The 16941-nt window shown below is 37.9% G+C and overlaps 1 pseudogene; it reads right to left on the reverse strand.

The window, feature by feature from the left end:
- Positions 1-5672: 5672 nt before the first annotated feature.
- LOC112319006 (cytohesin-2-like) lies at positions 5673-12808 on the reverse strand (annotated as a pseudogene).
- Between the last annotated feature and the right edge of the window lie 4133 nt (positions 12809-16941).

The raw sequence follows: 16941 nt of genomic DNA on the forward strand, positions 1-16941 counted from the left end.
ATCTACACATGTTGTATGCATTAGTATGTGATTTCTGTTTACAGCCAAATAATATTCGATTATATGAATATACCACTTTTTTTTATCCATTGATCACTTGATAAACATTTGGGTTGTTTCCACATTTTTGGCTATTATGAATAATGCTGCTATGGTATTCATGTATAGATTTTTGTGTGAATATATGTTTTCATTTCTCTTTAGTATTATATATACCTAGGAATGGAATTGCAGGGTCATGTGTTAACTCTGTTTAACATGAACTCAGCATTCACAGGAACAAACTATTGATTTACCCAGCACCATGAATAAACCTCAGTCATTCTGAGTGAAAGAAGCCAGATGACATGAAAATGTTTCCCAAAGTGGTTCCACCATTTCATAGGCCTACAGGCGATGTATGAGGGTTCTGATTTCTCCATATCCTCACCAAAATCTGTTGTCTCTATTTCAGCCATCCTAATGGGTGTGAATTTGTATCTAATTGTAGTTTTGATTTGTATTTCCCTAGTGACTGATGTTGAGTATATTTTCATGTGTTTATTGACCATTTTTCTATCTTCCGTGGATAAATGTCTCTTTAAATCCTGTCCCCATTTTAAATTTAGGTTATTTGTGTTTTTAATGTTGACTTACAATAGTTCTTAAGGAAGCTGGATGCTAGACCCTTACCAGATATGTGGTTTGCAAGTATGTTTTCCCATTCTGTAAGTTATCTTTTCGCTTTCTGGATCGTATCTATCCTTTGAAGCACAAGATTTTTAAATTTTACTGAAGTCCAGTTTACGTAGTTTTTCTTTAGTTGTTTGTGCATGTGGTGTCAAATATAAGAAACCATTATAGCATAAGAACCTTGCAACAATATATTTTCTATTGCTCCCTTCTTGGTCTTTGAAGTTTTTCATCATATGTTTCACTTCTATATGTGATTTACTCCTATAGTTCATTGTTATTGCTTTGCTTAAACAGCCAATTATCTTTTTTCAAGTTTTTTATTGTGGTAAAATATGCATAACATAAAATTTACCATCCTAATCATTTTTAACTGTATAGTTCAGTGTTGCTAAATACATTCATAATGATGTGTGACTATCACCATTATTCATCTTTAAAACTTTTTTCATTTTGCCAAGTTAAAACTCTATACCTGTTAAAGAAAAACTCATTCACCCCTTACCCAGCTCCTGGAAGTTACCATTCTACTTGTCTGTCTCTGTGATTTGAGTCCTCTAAGTGTGGAGTCATACAGTGTGTGTCTTTTTCTGCCTGGCACATTTCACTTAGCATAATGTCTTCAAGATTCATCCATTTTGTAGCATATGTCAGAATTTCCTTTCTTTTAAGGCTGAATAATATTCTACTATACATATATAACACATCTTGTCTATCTAGTTAGCTGCTGATGTATGCTTGGGTTGCTTCCATATTTTAGCTATTGTGAATAATGTTGCTGTGAACATAATATACAAATATCTCTTCAAAATACTGCTTTTAATTCTTTTCACTATATACCCAGAAGTGGAATTTCTAGATCATATGGTAATTCTATTTTTAATTTTTTAAGGAACCATCATACAGTTTTTCACAGCATGTGTACCATTTTACAGTCCCACCAATAATGCACAAAGGTTCTAATTTCTCCGCATCCTCACTAACACTTGCTATTTTCAAGTTTTGGGGGGCTTGTTGCATTGTTTGTTGATAATTGCCTTCTAATGGGTGTAGGTAGTCTCCCTTACTTTTTTTAAAAATTTAATCTTTATTGTATTTTCTTTTCATTACCATTTATTTAGTCCCCATATACCCCCCTCCCCGCCCTGAAATCACCACACTGTTGCCCATGTCCATGAATCCTTTTTCCTTTTTTCTCGATCCCCCCACTCGCTAACCTCACCACCCCAGCTGTCATCCTGCTCTCCATCTAGGAGTCTGGCCCCATTTTCCTTATTAGTTCAGTTTGTTCATCAGATTCCACATACGAGTGACATCATATGGTATTTGTCTTTCTCTGACTGGCTTACTTCACTTAGCATAATGTTCTCCAGGGCTATTCATACTGTTGCAAAGTGTAAAATTTTCTTCTTTCTTATGGTCAAGTAGTATTCCATTGTGTAAATGTCCCATAGTTGTTTTATCCACTCTTATACTGATAGACATTTGGGCTGCTACCATATCTTGGTGATTGTAAATAATGCTGCAACGAACATAGGGGTGATTATAGTCTCCCCTACTTTTGAAAGACAGTTTACTGGATATAGGAGTCTTGGTTGACAGGGGATTTTTTTTTCTTTTAGTATTTTGAATATATCAGTCCACTGCCTTCTGACCTACAAAGTTTCTGATGAGAAATTTGCTGACAGTCTTATTGAGGATCCCTTGTATGTGACAAGTTGCTTCCTTCTGCCCTCAGAACTCTCTTTTTCTTTGTTTTCTGACAGTTTGACTGTAGCGTGCCTTTGTGTGGGTCTCTTTGAATTCATTCTACTTAGAGTTTGTTGAGTTTCTTCTATGTTTGTATTCATATTTTTCATCAAAATTGGAAAGTTTTCATCATTATTTTTTCAAATATCTTAGCCTTTCCACCTCTCTTCTTCTGAAACTCTTACAATGCATATGTTAGTTTGCTTGATGATGCCCCATAGGTCCGTTTGCCTCTGTTCACTTTTCTTCAATCTTTTTTACTTTCTTTTTCTCAGACTCAATACTTTCTATTATCCTACCTTCAGGATCACTGTTTTTTGGTTGTTTGTTTTTGTTTTGTTTTGTTTTGCCTGCTAAATTCTGCTTTGAATCCCTCTAGGGAATTTTTTATTTCAGGTATTATACTTTTCAGCCCCAGAATTTCTTTTTTATTTCTCTTTAGTTTTTCTCTATCTTTGTTGATGTTTCCATTTTCTTCAACCATAGTTTTCTTGACTTTCTCCACAGTTTCCTTTAGTTCTGTGAGCATCTTTAAGATGTTTTAAAGTACTTTTCTAGGACATCTGCCATTAGGTCTTTTCTCAGAAATAGTTTCTGTTCATTTTTTTTTAATGGGCCATACTTTCCCATTTCTTTATATATCTTGTGATGTTGTTGTTGTTGATAACCAGACATTTAAATCTAATAAACTGGTAACTCTGGAAATCAGAATCCCTTCCCCAAATTTTCTCTATTTTTCTAAAAAGTTATTTATTTATTTTTAGAGAGATGGGAAGGTGGAGAAACATCGATGTGTGAGAAAAACATAGATTCATGGCCCCTTGCATGTGCCCCAACTGGGGGCCAGGCCTGCAACCCCGGCATGCACCCTGACCAGGAATCAAACTGATAACTTTCCACTCTGCCAGACAACACCCAACCAAATGAGCCATGCTGGCCAGGGCCCATATTTGCTCTATTTTTCTTTATTTTTAGGGTTTTGTTTTTTTTTTTTTTTATTGCTGCAGTCTATCTCTGTGCCAAGGATCAGCCTAGACATAAACTTAGTGTCTTCTCATGTCTTTTCTAAGCCTGTACCTTTCTTTGGATATATAGCAGTCACTTTCTAATTTTCCCTACACATGCAATTGCTTTAGAATGTCCTTGTCCTTATTGCCTGGTTTCTAAAGGGGGAAAAGAGAAAAATAAAGGGGAGGATGAAGAGGAATTGCCAGCCAGAGGGGGAGGGGCATGCAACAATGCGGGGAGATGCTTAGAGCAAAAATTTAACTTGCTGCTTGGGGGTTTTTTGTTGATTGATTTTAGAAAGGGAGAGAGAGAGAAACATCGATTTGTTGTTCCACTTATTTATGCACTAATTGGTTGCTTCTTGTAAGTGCCCTGATGGGATTGAACCCACAGCCTTGGTGTATCTGGATGATGGTCTGAGCTATCTATCCGATTAGGGCTTGGATTTATTGTATGATTTCACTTTGTATTGTTATTTCACTTTGTTTTATTTAATTTGTTGTGTTATTTCATTCTTTGCACTTTACAGTGGACAGGTTAAAACCAAGTTAGGAAGAATGAAGTTCTGGCAGTAACTTCTAAGGAAAAAACGTACATTTTCTAAGAACACTTCCAGGGCCACTTAGTTTTGCTACAGCTCCTCTTCATGGTTCATCGTCTGATCCTAGGGATAAGAAGCTGCCACATTAGCGAATTTCTCAAAATCATTATATAGAAGAATGAGCAGATATGTTCAGCATTGTTCCATATTAGCACTAGAATAAATTAACAAGGAGTATGTTACTTTTTTTTAAACACTTTTCCCTTATGTTGAAAAACCAGTAACAGAAAGCAATAAACTTAGCCAAGACTTTTTTATCCTGACCATGTTAAAATTGGTTTTTTATCTATTTTATTTTCCGTATATATGATTTTATGTACATGCAAAAATATTATTATAAAAATTCTCATTATTGTTTTTCAGTGCACAGAGATTTCTTGAATAACTTCATTATAAAAAGTCTTAAACATTTTTCTTCATATTTTATTATTCAACCCTACTTCATAGAAATCTATTCAAAGCAACTGGTCAAACTTTTTTTTTGCCTTTTATCCTTTTTTAAAATTTTTATTTTATTTTTATTCAGTTACAATTGTCTGCATTTTCTTGGTCTAACTTTTTGTTAGGTACATAATAATGGTTGGGACGTGGCACAATTTAGTCAAGCATTACTGTCGATGACATTTGCATTGTTTGCAGGTTTTTGCCACCATGGGGAATGCTATCTGTAAGAAGCATACTTACTTGGTTTCTGTAACCTTACTTGTTAACTTCTAAGTACTTTATATGTTTGGCACTACTGGGAATAGAATATTTTTGTTTGGTCCTTTAGGCGCCTGTTGCTAAAATAGAGACAAGCTATTGATTTCTATGTTTTCCCTTATAAGAGGTTGCCTCTGAGAAAGAGGAAATGGGCAGTAAGGGGCCTGGGAATTGTTGGTTTTTCATAACCTGCATTATAGAATTAAATGACTCTTTAAAACATGTGCATGCATAATTTTGATAAAAATTAAAAATTTAAATACAAAGTAATAAATGGTATTGAGGCATCCCTATTAGTTTCTGATTTTGACTGAAATGCTATAGTGTTTTACCATTTAGCATCATATTTGTTATTTGTTTGGATATATAGCCTTTATTATATTTAAGTTGTTTATTTGAATTCTTACTTAGACTTATTTTTATTATTTATACTGTTATCAATGCTGACTTATCAAAAAGTTTTTCAGCATTTACTAATAATATAATCCCAACATAATCATAATAAATTATAGTGACTTTCTTAATATTAAGCCACCCTGCATTCCAAAAATAATCTCTACTTAGTTGTAGAGTATTATTCTTTTGTACACTGATGTATTCACTTTGTTAAATTTTTTTTTAGAATAAGTGCCCCATCAAGTAGAAATTCTCCTAATTTTTTTAGTGATTAAATAATTAATAATTATAAACAGGGTGTTGTTGATACAAATAACAAGAGAGGTGCTAGAGGTGGTGAATTTGCCAAAGAGGGAACCAGTATCTGCAGTGGCTGAATCCAGGGGTCCCGCCACCAGGGTAGGGCAGCTCTGCAATAAATAATTGGGGGCAAAGGGGCAGGTATGCTTCTGCTTCTTCTTGACAGAAATCCACTTCTTCCTTGTCACCAACATCCCAAAGAAGGAGCCCCAAACTCACTCACAGCTGCCCAGATGGACATAATCTACTCATCCTTCTCCTCCTGCTTAGGGGCAGATATCCACCACACCACATGGTTCTCCTCAACCACCTGGCCATCTGCCTCTGTTTTGTGGGCTTTGCTGAGCTGCTCCTTGTCGTTAGAGAAGTAAAGCTCAAAGTAGTTCGGTTTCTAGCAGTCCTCCACTTCTCGGATGCTCAGATTCTACAGGGAGATGATTCCTCCAGGCTCCTTGTTTGTTTGTATGTCATGTAATCAAAATAGAGGCAATTGCCTGTGAGAAGCCAGCCCCTCCCAGTCCAGGATGAAGAAAGTGTGAGTCAGATTATTCCCATGATCCTCAAAAATCCTGAATGGCTCATGTTCCTGAGCAGCTCCTCAGCAGATCCCATCCTCATTGATGCCCAGGTTCAGGGCCACAGAATCTCGGCTCAGCTAGTCCTGGACGTTGGGATTGTAAAGGCTGGTGTTCAGCAAGATCACCAGGAAGGACTGGAGAACTCTGGAATTGCACAGGCAGTAGTATCACTGGGACAAGGCTTCCATCATCCAGTCAATCTTATGAGCCTCTCTGGGGATGCCGGAAGCTCCAGAGAAATTGCCTGAGGTCCTGCACCAGGTTGAGGTCAGTGAGCCCTTGCAAGACCCACAGAGGGGTGGAGCACTGCCAGACTCAAATCTTCCCTCTTCCCCGGGTATTCCCTGTGGCTGTTTTGTTCAGGTTTTTGCCCTTGTATCTCTCTCTCCTAAGCTCCAAAGACCCTTCTCTTTTTTTTTTTTTGCCTCTATAACTTGTTCTTCTGTGGCTCACTTCTTCTACTTCTGTGACTTTCTAAATTAGCTTTCTCATTTAAAAAAATGCAATAATACTACAGAAATCAGGGTTTTATTATCCTTAGAGTTGGCATCAGGCAACCACACACACACACAAATCCTCCCAGGTAATGCCAAGACATTGAACCTCTTAGATATGGATTGTCCATTTCCATCCTAAGGCAATAAGCCATAGGCCTTGGTAAATTTTAACTGAAATGCTTATATCATTTCATATACCATCACCAATTCATGAAAATTGGAGAGCATTTTAATTATTTTAGCCAATCCACAATTCCACTATTTTCAACCATGAGAGCCTGTTTCTAACAACTATTAACAATTAATAATCCATTAATGCCTCCATTATAAATTAATTTCTGACATTCATTAGTTAATAAGTAAAATATCTAATTTTAATCAGAGTTAAGACAGCTGAAGTGCTCCTGGTAATCCCTTTAGAGTGTGAATTCCCATTTGGAATGCTAGTTGCACATAGAGTATAATTTGAATTTAATATACCTGTGATATTTTACTCTCTTTACTGAAATATTTTAAACTAAATTATAGATATTGTAACACTGGATTCAAATACCAATTCTGCTACTTAATAGCTATGTGATATTAGATATGAATGTAATTTGATCCCCTTGAGATTCAATTTCCTCAAGTGTAAAATGAGGATAATACTTCATAGAATGGTGAGAGTTAACTAATAGATATGAAAAGGCATTATAAACTCTGTAATAGTCTACAAATGTTAGGTATTATTATTATTGGATAATAATATCTCAAATAGAGGTTAGGTTCTGTTGAGAACCTTTGAGGATTTGTCCATTACATGAAAGGTTAGGTGACCTCTAATGTTCATCTATTGTGACTATTACACTTGATATTCTCTTTGCTTGTCTTCAAACACAGGGAAAACAGCAAAGTAAGTTATGGGGTTCTTAACCCGGAAGGCCAGAATAATTACCTTAGACTGGCACTGGAAAACAAGTGAGGGATTAACCCTCACCTATGTTATTCCAGTGGAAGATTATCAAATGAGAACAGACTTAATAGATTTAATAATAATAATGAACATTTATACAGTGTTTACTATCTTCCAGGCCGTGTGCTAAATATATTATTTTGTTTTAATCCCCACAATAGCCAATAAAGTTGGTATTGCTTTTAAGCCCATTTTAAAGTGAGGAAACTCAGGCTTAGAGAAATTAGATAACTGCCCAGGTGGTGGGAAAGAGTTTATACTCAAGCAGTTCTTTTTTTTTCAGGTTTTAAAACTTTATTTGCATATAAAAAATTGTGCATTCCAATAATTAACATCATTTGGACAGAAAAAATGGCACTCTGCTTAAACTGCATTTTACAGACTGCAGGACACCTTGGACCAACTTGGTTTTTACTTAAATTTCACTGTTGCACCTCAGCTTCCTTCACCAACATGCAAGTTCTTTTCCTTCGCTGCCAACCAGCCAGGCAGATGGGATAGGCAGGCATGGCCTTCATTGTCAGTAATTCAGCAGCTGTTCTTTTTAATAAAAAAAAATTATTGATTGATTGTAGACATACATAGAGGAAGAGAGAGAGAAACATTGATTTGTTGTTCCACTTATTTATGCATTCATTGGTTGTTTTGTTTGTTTTTAATTCACACCCAAGGATAAGTTTTATTGATGTTAGAAAGAGAGGAAAGGAGAAAAAAAACATCAATGTGAGAGAGAAACATCGATGGGTTGCCTTCCATATGTGTCCCAACCAGGGATCAAACCCACAACCTAGGTATGTGCCCTGAATGGGAATCAAACCTGCAACATTTTTGTGTACAGGATGATACTCCAACCAGCTGAGCCACCTGGCCCAGGCTCATTGATTTTTTCTTGTTTGTGCCCTGACCAGGGATTAAACCTGCAACCTTGGCATATCAGGACAATGCTCTAACCAACTGAGCTACCCAGCTAGGGCTAGTAGTTGTTCTTGAGAACCTATATGCTAAATACAACAGTTGAAATAAATATGTAAGCTATATGAATTATGTATGTGATACATAATATATATTTATATATGATGTTGCCTTCCCTAAAACAAACACAATACATACACCTGAAACTAATTCAAAATAATATTGAATATAAACTGTAATTGAAAAATAAAATTTAAATTAAAAAAATTTTTTTTAAATGTCCTGGCTGGTGTGGCCCAGTGGATTGAGTGCCGGTCTGTGAACCAAAAGGTTGCCAGTTCAATTCCCAGTCAGGGCACATACCCGGGTTGCAGGCCTGTCCCTGGTTGGGGGCATGTAAGAAGCAACCAATCAATGTATCTACCACACATTGATGTTTCTCTCCCTCTTTCTCCTACCCTCCCCTTCTCTCTAAAAGTAAATAAATAAAATCTTTTAAAAAACAAATATACATAAACCTTCAGCTATTATTCCTGAATTTCAAAAGTTAACTCATAAAAGCATTGTATATCTACATTTTTCCCTCTCATTTTATGTTTCTCCTCATTTCCCTCTTTTTAGTTATCTCTACTCCTGTGTAGTAGACTGATGGCAAAGAGCTACCAATTGTTCCTGCCATTCCCAATATGCATGCTGCTCTTCTCATCAAGAGGTGGCATCTGGGACTTCCAGCCAAGATGGAGGCATACGTAGATACACTTCACCTCCTCTCACAACCATAAGAAGGATAAGAACCAATCTAAAAGCAAAAAACCACCAGAACAGCTGGAAAATCAAACTGTATGGAAATCCCACAACCAGAAATTTAAAGAAACATCATCCAGATGGTAGGAGGGGTGCAGTCAGGGAGCTGGAGCAGGGAGGTTACAGTGTGGTGCAACTAGCAACTAGGTGGCAGCGGCCAGTGGAACAGGTGGTCCCACATTCACATGTGGCAGATAAAAACCAGGAGGGACAACTGGGAAGTGAGGGATCCCAGCCCCAGGCCAGACTGCGCAGCCCAGGGTTCCAGTGCTGGGAAATAAAGCCTCATAACCTCTGGCTGTAAAAATCACGGGGGGGTGGGGACAGTGGAAGAAACTGCCAGTCTCTCAAGAGAGTCCATTTAAAGGACCCACAGGGTCCTAGAATATACACAAACCCACCCACTCTGGGAATCAGCACCAGGGCAGCAGCTAGAAGGGTGCCAGTCTCTAACTGGAAGTGGGGGAAGTGCCTGGAAATGGGGCAAGAGCCCAGCAAGTAGTATTGTTCCCTCTCTGACCCCTCCTCCACATACAGTGCCACAAAGTGGGGGAAGTGGGTTTCCTGCCCTGGTGAACACCTAAGGCTCTGCCCCTTACAACATGTACACCAACATGGGGAGTCAAAGCAGCTCTACCTAATACACAGAAACACAGGGAGGCTGCCAAATTGAGAAGACAAAGAAATATGGCCCAAATTAAAGAACAGATCAAAAGTCCAGAAAAAGAACTAAGTGACACAAAGATAGCCACCCTATCAGATGCAGAGTTCAAAACACTGGTGATCAGGATTCTCAGAGAAATGACTGAGTACAAAATAAATGATTGGCCACAAAATAAAGGAAGAAGTGAAGACTATACAAAGTGAAATAAAGAAAAATAGATAGGGAACCAACAGTGAAGGGAAGGAAACCGGTTCTCAAATCAATGATTTGAAACAAAAGGAAGAAATAAACGTTCACCCAGAACAGAAAAAAGAAACAAGAATTTTAAAAAATGAGGAAAGGCTTAAGAACCTCCAGGATAATTTTAATTGTTCCAACATCTGAATCATAGAGGTGTGAGAAGGAGAAGAGGAAGAGCAAGAAGTTGAAAACTTATTTGAAAAAACAATCAAAGAAAACTTACCTAATTCGACAAAAGAAATAGATATACAAGCCTAGGAAGTACAGATATTCCCAAACAAGTTGAACCCAAAGAGGACTGCACCAAAACATATCATAATTAAAATGCCAAAGGTTAAAGATAAAGAGAGAATCTTAAAAGCAGCAAGAGAAAAGAAGAGTTACCTACAGAGGAGTTCCAATAAGATATCAGCTGATTTCTCAAAAGAAACTGCAGACAAGAGGGACTGAGAATATTCAAAGTCATGAAAAGCAGGGACCTACATCCAAGATTACTCTATCCAGCAAAGCTGTTATTTAGAATTGAAGGGCAGATAAAGTGCTTCCCAGACAAGGTAGAACTAAAGGAGTTCGTCATCACCAAGCCCTTATTATATGAAATGTTAAAGGGGCTTATCTAAGAACAAGAAGATCAAAACTATGAACAGTAAAATGACAACAAACTCACAACTATCAACAACTGAATGAATCTAAAAGAACAAAAACAAACTAAGCAAACAACTAAACAGGAAGAGAATCCTAGAAATGGAGATCATATGGAGGGTTATCAGCAGAGAAGGGAGGGGGAGAATGGGGGAAAATGTACAGTGAATAAGAGGCATAATTGGTAGGTACAAAACAGACAGGAGGAGGTTAAGAATAGTATAGGAAAGGGAAAAGCCAAAGAACTTACATGTACGACCCATGGACATGAACTAAGGGGGAGATTGCTGGAAGGAATGGGGGTATTGGGCAGAGGGGTACAAAGGAGTAAAAAATGAGACAGTTGTAATAGCATAATCAATAAAATATACTTAATAAAAAAGAGGTGGCATCTATTCCCCCACCCCTTGAATCTGAACTGGCCTCTCTACTTGCTTTAACATGAGAATGTCATGGAAATAAAAGTGGGATTTTGGGACTGCAGACTCGAGGGACTTGGCAGCTTCCACTCTCTTGGAAACTTGCAGGAAAGCCCAGCTATCCTGCCAGAGAGATAATGTGGAAAGAAAAGCTCTGGCCAACAGCAGGTACCAACTGACCAATGTGTGAGGCCATCTTGGATCACCTAGACTCAGTCAAGCCTCCAGAGGATTGTCACATGAGTCACCCCAGCTGATAGCACATGGAGCAGGAAAACCATACAGCACAGCCAGCCAATCCACAGGATAGTAAGAAATTAAAAAAAAAAAAAATGTTGTTTTAAGCCCCAAGGAATCATGGTGGACTGTTTTGTAGCAAAGGTTAATTGAAATATGATGGGCCAGAAACATTTAGATAAAATGGCCACATCCTTGGGAGATGTTTTTAGGAAAAGAGATGACTGTTGTTGAGATGGCTGCAAAGAGCTTGAAGCAATAAAGCAAAATATGTGGCTGATTTGGGTTTGACTTATCCAACTATAGATTTTCTACCAAGAACTAGCATAAAGAGAAGAAAACCAGGTACAAAAGATCTTTCATTTTTTTCTGACCACATTTAAGAAAATATGAATGTGTCTTATTTGTCCAATGCTCCATCTGTTGGACCTGAGCCAAATAGGAGAATAGGTTCTCACACACAAACATCTTACTCTTTGAATTTGGCTTTAAGATTTAAAGAGACTTGCTTCCTTTCCATGAGAGTTAGAAACCTTACTGAATAGAGAATATTTCAAAATACCAAGTTTTTCAGGAGCTGCATTTGAAACTAGTCAGTTCCCAATTGTCCATGTAATAGAAGTTAAAGCTGTCAAATATAGCTTAAAATTTATCTGAGGAAAACTATTTTGTATTTTTTAATGAGTTCACTTTCAGTATTAGTTTGTATTGCTTTCAGGTGTACAGCATTGTGATTAGACAATCATATACTTTACAAAGTGTTCCCCCTCACATTTCCAGTACCTACCAGGCACCATACACAGTTACTGCAATAATATTGACTATATTCCCTATGCTGTACTTTACATCCCTGTGACCATTGTGTAATTACATATTTGTACCTCTGAATCCTTCCACCTTTTTCACCTAGACCCCTGACCTGCTCCCCTCTGGCAATCACCAGTCCTGTTTCTTTCTATGTCTATAAGCCTGTTTCAATTTTTTTATCTGTTTATTTCTGCGTTAGATTCCACATATAGTAAAACCATGTGGTATTTGTCTTTCTGTGACTGACTTACTTCACTGAGCATAATGCTCTCTAGGTCTATGTATGCTGTGGCAAATGGTAAGATTTCTTTCTTTTTGTGGCTGAGTAATAAATATTCCATTTTATATATGTATCATAGCTTTCTATCCACTCATCTATTGATGGGCACTTGGGCTGCTTCTATATGTTGGCAATTGTAAATAATGCTGAAATTAACATAAGAGTGCATGTAGTCTTTTGAACTAGTGTTTTGGGTTTCTTCGGATAAATACCCAGAAGTGGAATTGCTGAGTCATAAGGAAAACATTTATATTTTTGTTTTTCATATATATTTTTGGAAATATCAAGGTTCATTTTTCTCATTTTTTATCCACAGTGTTATTAAAATGATATCTCACACATACCCATGGACGTGAACAGTAGTGTTGGGACTGACTATAGGAAAGGGAGACTGGGGGGAGGGAGAAAGGGGGTAAAATTGGGACAACTGTAACAGCATAAACAATAAAAAAATGACATCTCTCCATGACTGGCATGGCTCAGTTGGTTGAGCATCATCCCACAAAGTGCAACATTGCCGGTTGGGTCCCCCATCACGGCACACGCCTGACTTGCAGGCTGGTGCCCTGTTGGAGTGCGTGTGAGAGGCAGCCAATTGATGTTTCTCTCATCAATGTTTCTCTCCCTCTCTTTATTTCTCCCTCCCTTCCTCTCTCTCTCTAAAAACATAAAATAAAATCTCAGAGAAATAACTCATGACATGGACAACAGTGTGGTGATGGCAGGGACAGGGGGAGGGGGGCAGCAGAGGTGGAAGATGGTATGGGGGATAAATGGAAAAATCCAATTAAAAATAATTATTGATAAGGAAAGATAAAAAATTTTAAGGCCTTTTAATGTGGCAATGAGTGACCTTCAGTGTATCTGTTTTTATAGCTTGGGGAGAAAGAAAACCAGAGAACTGATAGTGAGAAAAGTGTCTTTGGTGAGAATAGTGAGTGTGGACTATTCTTAGAAATCTGGATAAAGTTTAGCAGACCACAGCATGAAAGGGACACCTAAGGGAAGATTTGTTGTAATTTGTCTTGCTTTGTAAGATGGAGGACACAAGCTGGACCTATATTTGTAGGCAGAATGTAAAGATTAAAGGAACAAGCTGAAAATGCATAGTCCTAGAAAAGACAAAAGACAATGAGGTCAAGAACACAGACGGTGCCCTGGCCAGTAGCTCAGTAGGTCAGAGCATCGTCCTCATCTGCCAAGGTTGCAGGTTGGATTCCCTGGTCATGGCACATACAAGAATCAACCAATGAATGCATAAATAAGTGGAACAACAAACTGATGTTTCTCTCTCTCTCTCTCTCTCTCTCTCTCTCTCTCTCTCTCTCTCTCTGTCTCTCTCTCTCCCCTTCCTCTCTCAAAAAAGTCAAGAACACAGGCAGCATCATGAATCATCAGAGAAATACAAATTAAAACCACAATAAGATATCACCCCAAGCCTGTCAGAAGGCTATCATCAATAAATCAAACAACAAGTGTTGGCAAGGATGTGGAGAAAAGGGAACCCTCATACACTGTTGGTGGGAATACAGATTGGTGCGGCCATTATGGAAAACAGTATGGAATTTTCTCAAAAAATAAAAAATGGAATTGTATTAGGACCCAATAATTCCACTTCTGGGAATATAATCCGATGAAACCCAAAACATTAATTCGAAATAATATATGCACCCGTGTGTTCATTGCAGCGTTATTTGCAAGGCCAAGATTTGAAAACAACCCAAGTGCCCATCAGTAGATGAGTGGATAAAAAAGCTGTGGTACATTCACACAATGGAATACTACTAGGCTGTAAAAAAAAAAAAAGGAGGAAATCTTACCTTTTGTAATAGCATGGATAGACCTGGAGAATATTATGCTAAGTGAAATGAATCTGTCAGAGAATGACAAATACCATATGATTTCAATTATATGTGTAATCTAATAAACAAAATAAACTAACAAGCAAAATAGAAACAGACTCATAGATACAGAGAACAGACTGACAGATGTCAGAGGAGAGGAGGTAGGGGGGCTGGTTGAAAAAGATGAAAGGATTAAGAAAAAAACAGACACAGACGATGGTGATTGCCAGATGGAAAGGGGGCTGGCGGGAGGTAGAAAAAGGCAAAGGGGCAAAGAGGGGATAAACAGTGGTGGAAAGAGACTTGACTTTGGGTTGTGAGCACATAATGCAATATGCAGATGATGTATTATAGAGTTGTACACTTGAAACCCTGCATGGTGTTTAAAATTTTTTTTTTCCAGCTATAAGAGAAAGTTTATTTAGAAAGTAACAGAGCTCTGTCTCTTGTGTCTTAGTGGATTGAGCATCGGCCTGCGAACAGAAAAGTTGCCAGCTCAGTTCCCAGTCGGGGCACATGCCTGTGGGCCAAGTCCCCAGATGGGGGCATGCAGGAGACAACCTGCATAGTTGACCTATGTATCTCTCACACTTTGCTCTTTCTCTCCCTCTCTTTCTTCCTCCCTTCCCCTCTCTCTCAAAGTAAATAAGTAAAAAATAGAAAGTCACAGAGGTAGAAGAAGTGAGCAGTAGAAGAAATGGGCTCAGGAAACAAGTTACAGAAACAAAAGAAGGACCCTTGGAGCTTAGAAAAGACAGGCAAGGAAAATGCGCCTGGGAGAAGAGGGGTGGAGAAAGGCACAGTAGTGCTTCAGAGAGAGAGAGCAGCTTAATTTTTTTAGTTGATTTTAGAGACAGAAAGAGGAAGGGAAAGAGAGGGGAGAGAGAAAGTGGAGACATCAATTTATTGTTCTACTTATTTATGCATTCATTGGTTCCTTCTTACACAAGCCTTGACTAGGGACTGAACCCGCAACCTTGGCATAGCCAGATAATGTTCTAACCAAGTGAGCTACCCAGCCAGGGCTGAAACCTGTATGGTTTTTATTAAGTCACCCCAATAAATTCAATTTAAAAAGTGCAAAAAAATTAAAAGAACATAGGCAGAAGGGTCATCCTGGGCTTGAAGGAGGACACTTCCTTAGAGATGAAAGCCAAAGTAGACTTCACAAATTTCGGGGGGGTTTTTTAACAATATTTTTACTTATTCAGTTCTAGTATACACATGAAGTATACTATTTCTGTGTGTGAAAATATGTTTAGTAACTATGTTACAGCATTTATATATTGGGTTGGCCAAAACATTTATTCAGTTTTAAAGTAAAAGCAAAAGACACATTTTCCATGTTAACCAATAACTTCATTGAACAACATATTCACTGCTTTTTTCCACTACCTTCTGCCATCTTTCAGGCAATTTCATAATTCCATCTTCCCAAAACTTTTTATCTTTTTGAGCAAAGACTGTTCCAGGTGCCTTTTGCAGTCTCCCAGGGAACTGAAATTTTTTCTTAAGAAAATTTTGTAAAGACTGAAATAAATGGAAATCCAAAAGTGCAATGTCTGGTGAATATGGCAGATGAATCAGAACTTCCCAGCCTAGCTGTAACAGTTTTTGCCTGGTCATCAAAGAAGTATGCATCTTGCATTATCCTGATGGAAATTTGTGCATTTTCTGTTGACTACCAGTAACTCCAGATGACTTTTGCTGCTTTCAGTTAGTGTATTTGGGAGCAGCACTTGTTGGAATTAATAGTTTGTTTTTCCAGAAGGAGGTCATAATAGAGGACTCCTTTCCAGCCTCACCATAGACACTACATCACCTTCTTTGGATGAAGACCAGACTTTGGTGTGGTTAGTGGTGGTTCGTTTCACTTGCCCCACAATCTCTTCTGTTCCACATTATTGCAAAGTATCCACTTTTCATTACCCTTCACATTTATTTATAAAAACAGAACATTTTCTTTTTTTAAATATATTTATTGATTATGCTATTACAGTTGTCCCATTTCCGCCCCCCCCTCACTCCACTCCATCCTGCCCACCCCCTCCCTCCCACATTCCCCCCTATAGTTCATGTCCATGGGTCATACTTATAAGTTCTTTGGCTTCTACATTTCCTACACTATTCTTACCTTCCCCCTGTCTATTTTCCACCTATTATTTATGCTACTTATTCTCTGTACCTTTCCCCCCCTCTCCCCCTCCCACTCCCATGTTGATAAGCCTCTATGTGAGCTCCATTTCTGTGGTTCCATTCCTGTTCTAGTTGTTTGCTTAGTTTGTTTTTGTTTTTGTTTTAGGTGTGGTTGTTAATAACTGTGAGTTTGCTGTCATTTTTACTGTTCATATTTTTTATCTTCTTTTTCTTAGATAAGTCCCTTTAACATTTCATATAATAAGGGCTTGGTGATGATGAACTCCTTGAACTTGACCTTATGTGAGAAGCACTTTATCTTACCTTCCATTCTAAATGATAGCTTTGCTGGATAGAGCAATCTTGGATGTAGGTCCTTGCCTTTCATGACTTGGAATACTTCTTGCCAGCCCCTTCTTGCCTGTAAGGTCTCTTTGGAGAAATCAGCTAACAGTCTAATGGGAACTCCTTTGTAGGTAACTGTGTCCTTTTCTCTTGCTG

Source organism: Desmodus rotundus, chromosome 3 (assembly GCF_022682495.2).
Source record: "Desmodus rotundus isolate HL8 chromosome 3, HLdesRot8A.1, whole genome shotgun sequence".
Classification (NCBI taxonomy): domain Eukaryota; kingdom Metazoa; phylum Chordata; class Mammalia; order Chiroptera; family Phyllostomidae; genus Desmodus; species Desmodus rotundus.